Source organism: Homarus americanus, unplaced genomic scaffold (assembly GCF_018991925.1).
Source record: "Homarus americanus isolate GMGI-L3 unplaced genomic scaffold, GMGI_Hamer_2.0 scaffold6894, whole genome shotgun sequence".
NCBI classification, from domain to species: Eukaryota; Metazoa; Arthropoda; class Malacostraca; order Decapoda; family Nephropidae; genus Homarus; species Homarus americanus.
In genome coordinates, this window is record NW_024731872.1 from 322,501 (window position 1) to 336,333 (window position 13,833).

At 44.9% G+C, this 13,833-nt stretch overlaps 1 long non-coding RNA gene across 3 annotated transcripts in view; it reads right to left on the reverse strand.

Moving 5' to 3' along the window:
• Positions 1–13,833, reverse strand: part of LOC121868073 — a 118,582-nt gene that overhangs the window by 28,905 nt on the left and 75,844 nt on the right. For all 3 annotated transcript variants that reach the window (XR_006089300.1, XR_006089301.1, XR_006089299.1), the window contains one exon: positions 6,598–6,693. This is a non-coding gene — a long non-coding RNA (uncharacterized LOC121868073). The remainder of the gene's footprint in view (positions 1–6,597; positions 6,694–13,833) is intronic.

A 13,833-nucleotide genomic window follows, 5' to 3' on the forward strand; every position in this document is an offset into this window, starting at 1 on the left:
GGCATATGGGAGAGAATTCAAAATGTCGATCAAGGCAGCTTCACTCCGCTAGTGTTCACAACCTCTGGTGGGATGGGCCCAAGCGCATGTTTCTACGCCAGACTCACGGAGCTGATCTCGAACAGAAGCAGCAGCCCAGAAGTTATGTCACAGCCTGGATGAGATGTCGACTGTCCTTCTCTCTCCTTCGGTCGGCTTTGCTCTGCCTCAGGGGCAAGGCTTCTGCCCTACTCCGTCAACTGCTGCAGATATCGACTGAGGCTACAGTCACCGAATGCCGCATCGATCTGCGGCTCAACTAATTTAACACAGATAGGATAGTTGCTTATGTATTAGGATAGTTAATATTAAGGTAAATAAATGGTGGCGAAGGTGTGGCTGGGGAGGCTGGAGGCCACGTTTAAAAGTGGTGGTAGTGGTAGTAGTAGTGGTGGTGGTAGTAGTAGTAGTGGTGGTAGTGGTAGAGTGGAAGTAGTAGTAGTAGTTGTGAGTAGTGGTGGTGGTGGTGGTAGTAGTAGTAGTGGTGTGGTGGTAGTAGTAGTAGTATTGGTGTGGTGGTAGTGGTGGTAGTTGGTGTGGTGGTGGTGTCGGTGGGTTGGTGTGATAGTGGTGTGGGAGTGGTGGTGGTGGTGGTGGTGGTGGTGGTGGTGTGTAGTGGTGGTGGTGGTGTGGTAGTGGTGGTGGTGTGGTGGTGGTGGTGAGGTGTGGTAGTGGTGGTGGTGTGGTAGTGGTGGTGTGGTAGTGGTGGTGTGGTAGTGGTGGTGGTGGTGGTGGTTGGTGGTGTGGTGGTGGTAGTGGTGGTGGTGGTGGTGGTGGTGGTGGTGGTGGTGGTGAGGTGGTGGTGGTGGTGGTGGTGGTGGTAGTGGTGGTGGTGGTAGTGGTGGTGGTGGTAGTGGTGAGTGGTGGTGGTGGTGGTGTGGTAGTGGTGGTGGTGGTGGTGGTGTGGTGGTGGTGGTGTGGTGGTGGTAGTGGTGGTGGTGTGGTGGTGGTAGTGGTGGTGGTGGTGGTGTGGTGGTGTGGTGGTGTTAGTGGTGGTGGTAGTAGTAGTAGTGGTGGTGGTTGGTGGTGGTGGTGGTGGTGGTGGTGGTGGTGGTGGTGGTGGTAGTAGTAGTAAGGGGGCTTCATATGCATGAGGCATGACGAAGTAAGGGACCTTATAGCAAATATGTTGAAGGAAATCTGCCGGGATGTCATGGTAGAACCGACCCTCCTTCCATTGGATGGTGAGATCTTCCAACATGGACCTCAAACACATCTAACGAAGCCCGTGTTGACGTCAGTGCTCGAGGATTCTGGACGCGAGGACAGCGAGCTCTTCGACATCAAGTTTTTTGATCCCATGGCCGCTTGTCACCGTAACCTAGCTCTCGATGCTGTACATAGGAGGAACGAGAACGACAAGATAGGGCATATGGGAGAGAATCCAAAACGTTGATCAAGGCAGCTTCACTCCTCTAGTGTTCACAACCTCTGGTGGGATGGGACAAGTGCAAGATGTTTCTACGCCAGACTCGCGGAGGTGATCTCCGAACGAAGCAGCAGCCAGAAGTTTCGTTACAGCCTGGATGAGATGTCGACTGTCTTTCTCTCTCCTTCGGTCGGCTTGCTCTGCCTCAGACAGAGCTTGCCAATTCCGACAACTGCTGCAGATATCGACTATGAGGTTACAGTCACTGAATGCCGCATAGATCTGCGGCTCAACTAATTTAACACAGATAGGATAGCTACATATGTATTAGGATATTTAATATTAAGGTAATTAAATGGTGGCGAAGGTGTGGCTATTGGGGGAGGCTGGAGGCCACGTTTAAAAAGTAGTAGTAGTAGTGGTGGTGGTGGTGGTGGTGGTGGTGGTGGTGGTGGTAGTTAGGGCGGCGTGAAAATAGTGATCCATCAGCCGACGGCAATTGTGGAGGGGCGGGGCAATACCAGATACCTACCTTGCCTCTACTGCTCCTGCCTCTATTGCTGCTGCCTCTACTACTCCTGCCTCTATTGCTGCTGCTGCCTCTACTGCTGCTGTCTCTACCACAGCTGCCTCGATTGGTGCTGCCCCTACTACCTCTACTCTATTAGCCTCTCTATTGCTGTTGCCTCTACCACAGCTGCCCCTACTACTGCTGCTTCTACTAACTCCATTACTACTGCCTCTACTACCTCCACTGCCGCTGCCTCTACTACTGACACCTCTACTGTTGTTGCCTCTACTGATACCTCTACTGTTGCCTCTACTGCTACCTGTACTACTACCTCTACCGATGCTGCCTCTACTGCTATCTCTACTGCTGCCTCTACAATACACCTACTGTTGTTGCCTCTACTGCTACCTGTACTACTATCTCTAGTGCTGTTGCTTCTACTGCTACCCCTACTGCTGCTACCTCTACTGCTGCTCCCTCTTACTGCTGCTCCCTCTTACTACTGCTCCCGCTGCTGCTACCTCAACTGCTAATCCCTCTTACTGCTGCTGCTGATGCTGCTGCTCCCTCTTACTGCTGCTGCCGCTGCTGCTGCGCTTCTGCTACCTCTACTGCTGCTCCCTCTTACTGCTGTTACCTCTACTGCTGCTACCTCTACTGCTACTTCTCTTACTGCTGCCTCTACTGTTTCTGCAGTCAAGAAAATCAACAGCCTCGCTTTCATTTAGTTTTTGTCTTTAAAGCATTTTTTTTTCAGTCTGTGTACAATGAATTTCATGAACAAGGGGTAGACCAGCTCGAACAAGTACAACAAGAATAATAATAATAGTGATAATTAAACGCTAAAGAGACAAGAACAACAAAGACAAAACCAATAATAGAAACAGAAAAAAATAACGAAGAGCAGGAAACTAAGAACAAAAACAACAAAACAAGAACTGTAACAAAGTATAAAAATAACAAGATTAATGGCAAGAACATATAAGAACAAGATTGTAAATACGAATAAAAAGAACAAGAAGAAAGGAAGTAAAACACCAAGTTAAATAACAAGAATAGTATGAAGAAAATAATGAAAACATGAATAATAACAGGAACGATATGATAAGGAAAACGAAAAGAAAAAAACAATAAAAAACAAAAAGAGAGAGAGAGTTGGATTCGTATCTACGGTCGTGTTGAAATCTCTTTCAACAATGATTCCCAGAGACTCTCAAGTTATTTTTTCCCCTTAACTGGTGATGAGGAACCATTTAGATTAATATGGAATCCTCGAAATTTAATCGACACTTTATCCTACTAACTGGTGATATAAGACCGTATCTAACGCATTAACAAAGGGAAGAGAGATGGATTTGCAAAGGTTCACTCGTTATTATTTCCTCTTAATGACTGAGAATAGTGCCACTTGGCTCTTGTCATCTGTGGTACTGGTGGTGTGAGAGCAAATTATCTTAGGCATAAATATGCAATAGAAAATGTTCACATATAATTCCCCTTAACTAATGACTTCCGAACGAATTAACTTGATCCACTTGAGATCAGTAATTTATTTTCATCCCTAACTGGGTGGTGATGTGAGGATGCATTGAACTGGGCTGTTTTACGCTATGATTTAATGATTGATTTGAGTTTCATAAGAGGTATAAATTTTGGCTGCAGAATGGCCTTCCTGAAGCATCTAAGGAGTTCACTTAAACTCAGATGAAAAAAAGATTGGTTCTCAAAATTATAATCTTAATCCCCCCACTAATTATAAATGAGTAATAAACATTAAATAAGTTATATTTGTCCCTCAAAATATGATACACGCATCTCAGATAATATAATACATCACCATGTAAAGGAGATTCAAATTATATAACTTTTTATGGTACATTCGGGGTCAAAAGTTCACTCCCGCCCAAAATGAAGCAGCATCGACCCAAAATGAGATGAAACAGTCAGGGCAAGTCAGTTCGGAGACTCAATCGCGTGACTCACTTTCACCACGGGAACGAACTTTTGTCCCAGACTGTACATAAACAGTATACACATTAATACCAGGATTAGACTGTAAAAGGTTAAAACATTATCGTGTCTATGTAAAACTTGGCACAGTGATGTTATTGACCGCCTCTCTGTGCTGAATAAAATCGTCTGGCCTTAGCAAAATGAAATACTAAAAATGACGTCCCACATTTTAAAGATACTAAAGACAAGGATATACTAATTGTTAAGACATCCTTAGTACTCTACAATATAACGGTCCGACACAATGACATGATCAAGACAGTATATGATCATCAATGTTACACAGAAGTGTGTTGACTCAATTTCATCCCGACCTACTCGACCCTCTTGGCCAACACTGCCCTAACACACACAACACACCCGTCTGTATGTCTTTGACCTTGTGAGTGTAAGCTTGTAATCTGTAGAGCATTTAGGTAATTTGTGTAATCACGTTCTAGAACCTTTAGATAAACACATATCTGTATTTTTCGTATTATTTTCAAGTCTTGTGCGAGACATGCAAGGCGCACAAGAGAAAACATTCCATCTTTAACCTGATGTATCTCTCACAGTATACAATGTACAACAGTGACAAGTCTTGAACAGTTCTGGTGAAAATACCAATTGTAAGATTATCTACAAATTTAGAGGAGTTAAAATCATTTCTGTGCAGCATGTTGCCCATAGCCAAAAACTAAATGGACTCGGGTGTGTCTTGTCGCATCCCAAGAGTATTGAGGCACCAGTCTTATACAATATTTTAATACTTGACGTTATGGCGGCGACCCAAGAAGTTTTGAAGGAAGGAAATAACGATGGACAACAACCTAGCAAATACACTTCTCGGAGAACAGTGAATTAGTCTGTATAATCGCTTATATAATGGTGATGTTGCTCCGTGAGTCAATTACGCTGTCTCTAGTTGAGATGAAGGCAAATCAGTTGTGTGTTGAGCTTTCACTAAGGCTACCATACTGGACGCTGCTAAGATATGGTTTAACATTTTCTCCATCCTGTAACGTTATAATTCCTTTAAATACTTCACCAGGATCCAGGGCCAGGGAGGCTGGGTTGGACTGACCACCTCGTCTACTGTTGGTATTTCAAGTGAGAGAATGACAACAGCTTATTACGTTAAAGGTGAAGAAACAATATTGGAGTTACTGAATCATTGTCTTCCTGTAGCAAAACATTGGTCTCACAGGCGAAGTGTTGTAAGGACTTCACATAGTACACCACCAGTTGTGCCGCCCTCACTGGCAGGTCCTCAAGTAATGGTAACACTGACTACTATCGCCTGGAGGGGGTAGACTGTCTGACATGAAAATATGGTATTCTTATATATTTGTCTAACTATTTTTTTAATCAGTCTAAACATAATGAAAGATTTACCTCGACTACATATGAACACTTGGTTTGCCTGACTGGGTAGCATGATTCATCTGAAAAGAGAAGCCATCTCTATACGGAACATGAAACATATCATGGTTCAAAACCTGATATAATTCAGTCATGATAAATGAACAACAGGGATACCCTGGAAACTCAAGACCAGTCATCTCCAGGCCCGCCAACTGTTCAAAGGTTTTCCAGAGAGCGTGTCAGGAGGCTCCAGTATTCCGTGATACTGTACGTCACCCAAAACTGTACAAATGATATAAATGAAATAAGTTTAAAAAATACCTTAAAATAAAATACGACGAAAAAATCACTCGAAGTTAAGTATCTCTATTGCAGTTAAAAAATTTCCTCATTGCTAGTGTAGGTTTCGTGCAGCTGTCCACGACTTCAATCCTAGAGTGTATTTTGTTTACTTTGTGGTCCTAAAGTTTCCTTATTCCGAGCGAACTGTGTTAATTGTGGTGGTTATTTCTAGTGACCTCAGAATGTAACTCCCGGTAACTGTCCACCAAGTCTCTCTTGTCAGCTGTGTCGTAGGTCATACAGAGACGTCTCTTCAGAATTCTTTAACTGTTGATGGAGTAGTGTGATTACTACTAACCTTGTTACGCCATTAAATACCTTTGTTGTTGACGCGCATTATAACGTCAACCTCACCCCGACACCCATCATGACAAGACACTCACTGGGAAGGATTCTTGAGCCTCACCAAAAGCATCTCACTGACAGCGTGATTCCGTAGAGGTTATATCCGTTTACTGGCGATAACAAATGAATCTCAAACAATCATATCAAGACAAAAAATGAGTCACGAAGGACAACGCACGGCAGTCCTTGGCGGGGAGGTGATTAAAACTCCTCCGGGCGTTAGAGCCATTTCAACCATAATCATTTTGTCTAAACTACAGTGAGTCACTTATATGCTGCATCAATAATCAATAAGAAGAAATAGTGAACTAACGATTCTTCAGGAACCCAAGTTAGTGATGTAATTTTAGAAGACCAGTTAAATGCGTTAACATTACCAGTACCGGGGAAATTTAACAACATTTTAGGTTCTGGACTCTGGATTTGGTGGCGTATTTGTATAATGCATAATAATTCTATTATTATTATAATTAGGCCAAACAATAATAATAATAGAATAATATTGATGATGATGATGTAATCCTCCCACTTAAATATGACAGACAGACAGACAGAGACATACACAGATAGACAGACAGGTGATTGATTAAGACAGGTAGACAGAGCAACAGTAACAAGTTTGACCACGACTCACCGTATGGTTAGTTCCTGAAGGGCCTGGCCTGGGCGACGTCATCTCATCTGGGTAACGCCATCTCTCCTGGGTAACGTCATCTGTCCATTACATCACCTGAAGGAAAGAACCTGTTACAAAGTGTCTCTCCCTCAAACCTCAACCACGTCTAACTATGCCTCACCGTGCGGGTTTATCACAGTACTTGTTTCCATTGGTGACGAGTTTTAAGGTTATTTATATCTGACTGCCAAGTGTCTGTCTGTCTGTGTCTCTGTCTGTCCTTGTGTGTGTGTCGATGGTATGTGTCCTTTGTCTTTATTTTTGTCATGTGTCTCAGGATACTGTTAGATGAATCATATTTATTTATTTGGCTGTAGTGGAGACCCGACTCTCTCTCTGGGTGTTGTGTCCTCACGCGGTTGACATCCCTGATCATACAGAACTGACTGACATAACACTGGTACCTGTTGTCCACTACTAACTCTTGCTACCTTGATAAGTCAACTAAACTTAATTACATTCAATATAAACTAATGTAAGTCAGTGATATTATTTCACCTAACGTAATCTGACTTAGCCCAGTTGTATATACTGTAGCCTAGTTAATGTGGCGGAAAATAGGAGGATTCATTCATTCGGGCCTAACGCCATCTACCCTAACCCACGCAAATCAGCCTAACTTAGCTGACATAATTACGATAAAAAATCATAATAAAAATTAAGAACAGGGGAGAACTACCAACGTATTATGAATTTTTGTTGAAGAAAATTCAAGTGTTCAACACAAGTACTGGAGGTTTACTGAGCCCCCATGGTGCTCGGCTGACGATGGCTGGTGAGTTTTTGGTGACTGTGTGGCCTTCAGTCTGCTCAGGTGATTACAGGAAACTGTTTGTTGTGAAGAGACGGACACGAATTCAGATTAAATGAAGGATAAGAATACGAAGAGGCGAGGGACGTTATGGTACACGTGTAAATCTTTTACTAAACTGCAGAAGGTCAACAATAACAGTTACTATGTGAGCGTCTCGTGAAGGCCACGACTAACACCTGGCAGTAAGTGATCTACAGGAACAAGAGGGAAGAATAATCCCCAATAGAACGTTCTCTCTGAAAAAAATTAGGCGAGGCAACAGAATTAATCCAAGAGGCTGACGCCATTTTCCCCGGGTTTATACGAACAAGAAGAACTTAACTTGCAAAAAAAAACAGCATCTTCTCTTTGTCTCTCTCGCTGTCTTATTCTTTCTTGAATGTGGGAATGAGAGGTGGGTGAGAGTCACCGAAAGAGGGAGCCCCAGCAGGCAGTATGGGAGGACCCGAGGCCACGGGATAGCGGTGAGCGGCTGCGCTTGTCATGCTGATAAATGAACACCGTACTCCAGCAAGGTGTCAACTTAGGGACCCGTCGGAGGGCAGTTTGGTCCTTACTGTGGTATTTTAGGATCATCCTTCCCTCGCCGCCAGAGGAGGGTTGGCATCTGTTGCGTCGAAGGCAAATAGCTGCAGGGGAGTACGGGCTGAGCGGAGACTACCATGTGGTACTGCTTCCCCGGACACCGCCACGGCCGCCCCGGACACCACCACGGCCGCCCCGGACCACCACGGCAGCCCCGAACACCACCACGGCCGCCCCGCACCACCACGGCTGCCCCGGACACCCACCACGGTCGTCCCGGACACCACCACAGCCGCCCCGAACATCACCACACGCCCCGAACACCACCACACGGTGCCCGGACACCACCACAGCGCCCCGAAACCACCACAGCCGCCCTGAACACCACCACAGCCGCCCCGGACACCACAGCCGCCCGAAACCACACACGCCCGAAACCACCACAGCCGCCCCGAACACCACCACAGCCGCCCTGACATCACCACAGCAGCCTCGGACACTGCATCACATAGACTACTGTAAATAGACATCTTATCTTGTCGTCACTTAAGAGAGAAAACAAAATAACATCTTAGAGATTCTTGACTTCAGTTCCAGTACCCAGGTCCCCAAGTCTTAAACACGTGTACGTTAAAGTTTGTACACAGTTAAGGAACAACTCTTGTTACCGTAAAGTATCAGGTCATTTTTAAAACTAACTTGGGTTCCTGGTAGAGTAAGGATTTAGTTCCGACATTTCTAGTATGGGGAGAATAAAAGCCCTCCAGCCTCTGAGACTCGGGCTATGGCTCTTTACAAGGACTCGAATGGATTATTTATTCGACGGAACTGAACCTTCGAACCTACGTTAATATAGCATCTGAGTGCACTGACACACCGAGGAGAAACACAAACATGAGCATCAGAAGTCCTCGAGTGTAGAGCTGAACTACTGAACAATGTTATACCTTTACCTGACCACATTCAAAGTGTAACATCCAGATTAAAACACATATACCACTATATCATTATATCTACATGTCACTACAGAACAGCCATTTGTTTACAATATATAGAAAAATACAGTCGTTAAAAACAATGTTGCAGCTACATACTCCTGTTATGTTACGTCTGTTACTTAGTTACAGGATAACAAGTGTTTCCCTAAAACGTTTTACAATATCTTATAGGAGGATAACATGTCAGATGGTGATACAAGGTGGTGGTAAACAGGGGACATCTACCAACACTGAAATTGGTGGCACCGAGTTTTACTGGAAAAATTATCAGTTACCATCATAGATAACTGACATTACCCAGTTTCAACTACCATCATCACTGCTTCCGTTGGCACTACCTCTGATATTCGCGCGCGAGCGAGAAAAGAGAGAGAGAGAGAGAGAGAGAGAGAGCTAGTAATACTACTCACAATACCAACGACGTTAGCCACAGCAACGCCACAGTTCACTACCACCAAGCGGCGGCGGCTCAGCGTCTGGAACCCTGACAGTGAACCAGGGTCATCCAGCAACCCCACCCCCCCCCTACTCACTGACTCACCTACCAACCTTCCCGACGGTTAGGTTAGGTCCTGGCTCCTTAAAAAACCCTAATTAACCCTAATCTTGCATGACCTTGACCTACAGATGGTGACCCTGGTAGTGTTGGGTTGAACAACATCGAAATCCATACAACATACAAAATATCATTAATGTTAATAAATTAATAAAAATAAGGTTGATGAGATCGATTCAACATAAAAATATCTCTAGTTTCTGCTGGAACACCGGTGGTCTGTTGTGTTCATTCTCTCAACCTGCTGGAACACTTCTGTTGTGTTCGTTCTCTCTACCTGCTGGAACACTTCTGTTGTGTTCATTCTCTCTACCTGCTGGAACACTTCTGTTGTGTTCATTCTCTCTACCTGCTGGAACACTTCTGCTGTGTTCATTCTCTACCTGCTGGAACACTTGTTGTGTTTCATTCTCTCTACCTGCTGGAACACGTCTGCTGTGTTCATTCTCTCTACCTGCTGGAACACTTCTCCTGTGTTCATTCTCTCAACCTGCTGGAACACTCTGTTGTGTTCGTTCTCTCTACCTGCTGGAACACTTCTGTTGTGTTCATTCTCTACCTGCTGGAACACTTCTGTTGTGTTCATTCTCTCTACCTGCTGGAACACTTCTGTTGTGTTCATTCTCTCTACCTGCTGGAACACGTCTGCTGTGTTCATTCTCTCTACCTGCTGGAACACTTCTGCTGTGTTCATTCTCTCTACCTGCTAGAACACGTCTGCTGTGTTCATTCTTTTTACCTGCTGGAACACTTCTGTTGTGTTCATTCTCTCTACCTGCTAGAACACGTCTGCTGTGTTCATTCTTCTTACCTGCTGGAACACTTCTGTTGTGTTCATTCTCTCTACCTGCTGGAACACTTCTGTTGTGTTCATTCCCTACCTGCTAGAACACGTCTCTGTCATTCCTTCTACCTGCTGGAACACTTCTGTTGTGTTCATTCTCTACCTGCTAGAACACGTCTGCTGTGTTCATTCTCTTTACCTGCTGGAACACTTCTGTTGTGTTCATTCTTCTACCTGCTAGAACACGTCTGCTGTGTTCATTCTCTCTACCTGCTAGAACACTTCTGTTGTGTTCATTCTCTACCGCTAGAACACGTCTGCTGTGTTCATTCTCTTTACCTGCTGGAACACTTCTGTGTGTTCATTCTCTACCTGCTAGAACACGTCTGCTGTGTTCATTCTCTTTACCTGCTGGAACACTTCTGTTGTGTTCATTCTCTCCTACCTGCTAGAACACGTCTGCTGTGTTCATTCTTCACCTGCTGAACACTTGTTGTGTTCATTCTTACCTGCTAGAACACGTCTGCTGTGTTCATTCTCTCTACCTGCTGGAACACTTCTGTTGTGTTCATTCTCTCTACCTGCTGGAACACTTCTGTTGTGTTCATTCTCTCTACCTGCTGGAACACTTCTGTTGTGTTCATTCTCTCTTCCTGCTGGAACTCTTCTGTTGTGTTCATTCTCTCTACCTGCTGTGGTGTTCCCCTCACAACAAACCACCGTAAATTGAATTCAAGTTCATCTCTTTGCCTTCACAGAGCCTTAGACTAAGGACCATCCACCAACCATCCACTTCACACAGCCCTCACCTTCCACACAGCCCACAGCCACCTCACACAGCCCTCACCCCTCTACACACAGCCCCTCAAACCCTCCACACAGCCATCACAGCCCTCACCCCCACACAGCCCTCACCCTCCACACAGCCCACAGCCACTCCACACAGCCCTCACCCCCACACAGCCCCCAAACCCTCCACAGCCCACAGCCACTCCACACAGCCCTCACCCTCCACACAGCCCACAGTCACCCCCACACAGCCCTCAAACCTCCACCAACCTGCCCACAGCCACCCACACAGCCCTCACCCCACAGCCCTCAAACTCCCACACAGCCCACAGCCACTTCCACACAGCCCTCACCCTCCACACAGCCCAGTCACCCCACACAGCCCCTCAAACCCTCCACCAACCTGCCCACAGCCACCCCACACAGCCCTCACCCCCCACAGTCCTCAAACCTCCACACAGCCCACAGCCACTCCACACAGCCCACAGCCACTCCACACAGCCCTCAAACCCTCCACCAACCAGCCCCCAGCCTCTTCAAACAGGCCTTCATCACCTTCGGCCGATATGTATAAAAAGAAATATAATAATGATGAACATGATGCTTACGGAGATAATTAATGGACAAGAATAGAAAATAATAACAAAGACGTTAATATTTTGATGTAAACTTTAGATTCACATAATTTCATATATAAATTTTCTAAGGGGTGGCTGCTGGATATAATACCCAGATTATATTGGTTTTTTTTTTCTACTCAAGAAAATTCTCTTACCTTAATATTTACGTCGGACAGTTTGTTTACGAGAGAATTTTTAAGAACTAAGGAGCTGGGGATTTGGGGATTATTTTGCACATAAGAATAATGACAAAACGAAGGGGGGGGTGACTTGTGAGTGATTGAAGCGGCTATGGGCCGTGTGTGTATGTTCAGAGGTTGAGGGGTGGGTGGATGAGGGGTAGGAGGAGAAGCGGTGAGCTGTGCGGAGGGTTTAAGGGATGTGTGGAGGAGCTGAGGGCCGTGTGGAGGAGCTGAGGGCCGTGTGAGCCTGTAGAGGGGCTGTGCACATATAATAGCTCCACTGCAGCCTGGCCCCGCCTCTCCTGCTGAACAATAAGCAGCTACTCACATTCACTACAGGATTTACTGCCCTCACCTGTAAGACCTCATAATCAATATGCCATAAGCATGTAATTTGTCAGCTTGCTTTGGGGACAAAAATATATTGTATTTGTATACATGCCTCGGGCATGATGTGTATAATATTTAGTGTGTGTGTGTGTGTGTGTGTGTATGTGTGTGCGCATATGTGAATTCATGCATAATATAAAGAGTAGAATGATATGTTTTTTATTATGAAAGGAAGTCGTGCAGGGTCGTTATGCCTCTCCTTGGAGACTCCACCATTCCTTGTCCTCTCCTAAATCTTATTTCTGGGTGATGGATTAATTGTGTTTAATTTCTGGTGTATAGAAATTGACGAAAATGAATATACTTGTGCACCAATTTTGTCCGTAATTGTGATTTGGACTAAATGGTCAATACTTTCCTTATCAATTTTGACACACCTCTATTCTCGCAAGCCAAAGGGGAAAACAACGATCTTTATATATACAGTGTATATATATATATATATATATATATATATATATATATATATATATATATATATATATATATATATATATATATATATATATATATATATATATTTTATTGTATTTATTTTTATTTTTTCCCTGCGGGGTTGACACACATTTGCCTCTCGTCTTTAAAGTAATCCTAGTCACTAAACATCGCTTCTTGCATTGGGGCAAAAGTTGGAATAAGCAAAAGTTTGAGTCAACTGCAAATCCACGGTTGATTTGCTGTGGTATTATATTTTTTCTATGAGATATTTTTTAATGCGCGGGTGGGCGATCCATCACCGGCGTGAGCGGGGTAGTATCAGGCCCCGGCTAATGATATATGGCTCAGCTCAGAGTTATTCAGCTACAGGACCACGCTGCCACGGACCCTCTGCAACACACTGCTCTGTAGGAAGACCGCCACGGACATACAACAAAACAACGCTGCAAGACGTCACGGTCATGTACAAACGCGACGACGCTGCCATGAACACGCAAAACATTCATACATAGAAACACAGGAGTGAGCCACACAATAGGTCAACACACGAGCCACACTACAGGTCATCAACACAGTAATGAGCTACACTACAGGTCAACACACGAGCCACACTACAGGTCAACACAGGAGTGAGCCACACTATAGGTCATCGACACAGTGAGCCACACTATGGGTCATCAACACACAGGTGAGCCACTACAGGTCATCAACACACGAATGAGCCACACAGGTCAACAACATACGAATGAGCCACACTACAGGTCATCAACATACTAGTGAGCCACACTACAGGTCATCAACATACGAGTGAGTCACACTACAGGTCATCAACACACGAGTGAGTCACACAGGTCATCAACACACGAGTGAGCCACTACAGGTCATCACTAAATAGCCACACTACAGGTCATCAACATACTAGTGAGCCACACACAGGGGTCATCAACACACGAGCCACACTACAGCAGGTCAACACAGGAGGAGCCACACTATAGGTCACCGAGGACACAGTAGTGAGCCACACACAGGGCTTCAAACACACGAGCCACACTACAGGTCATCAACACAGCAATGAGCTACACCCAGGTCAACACACGA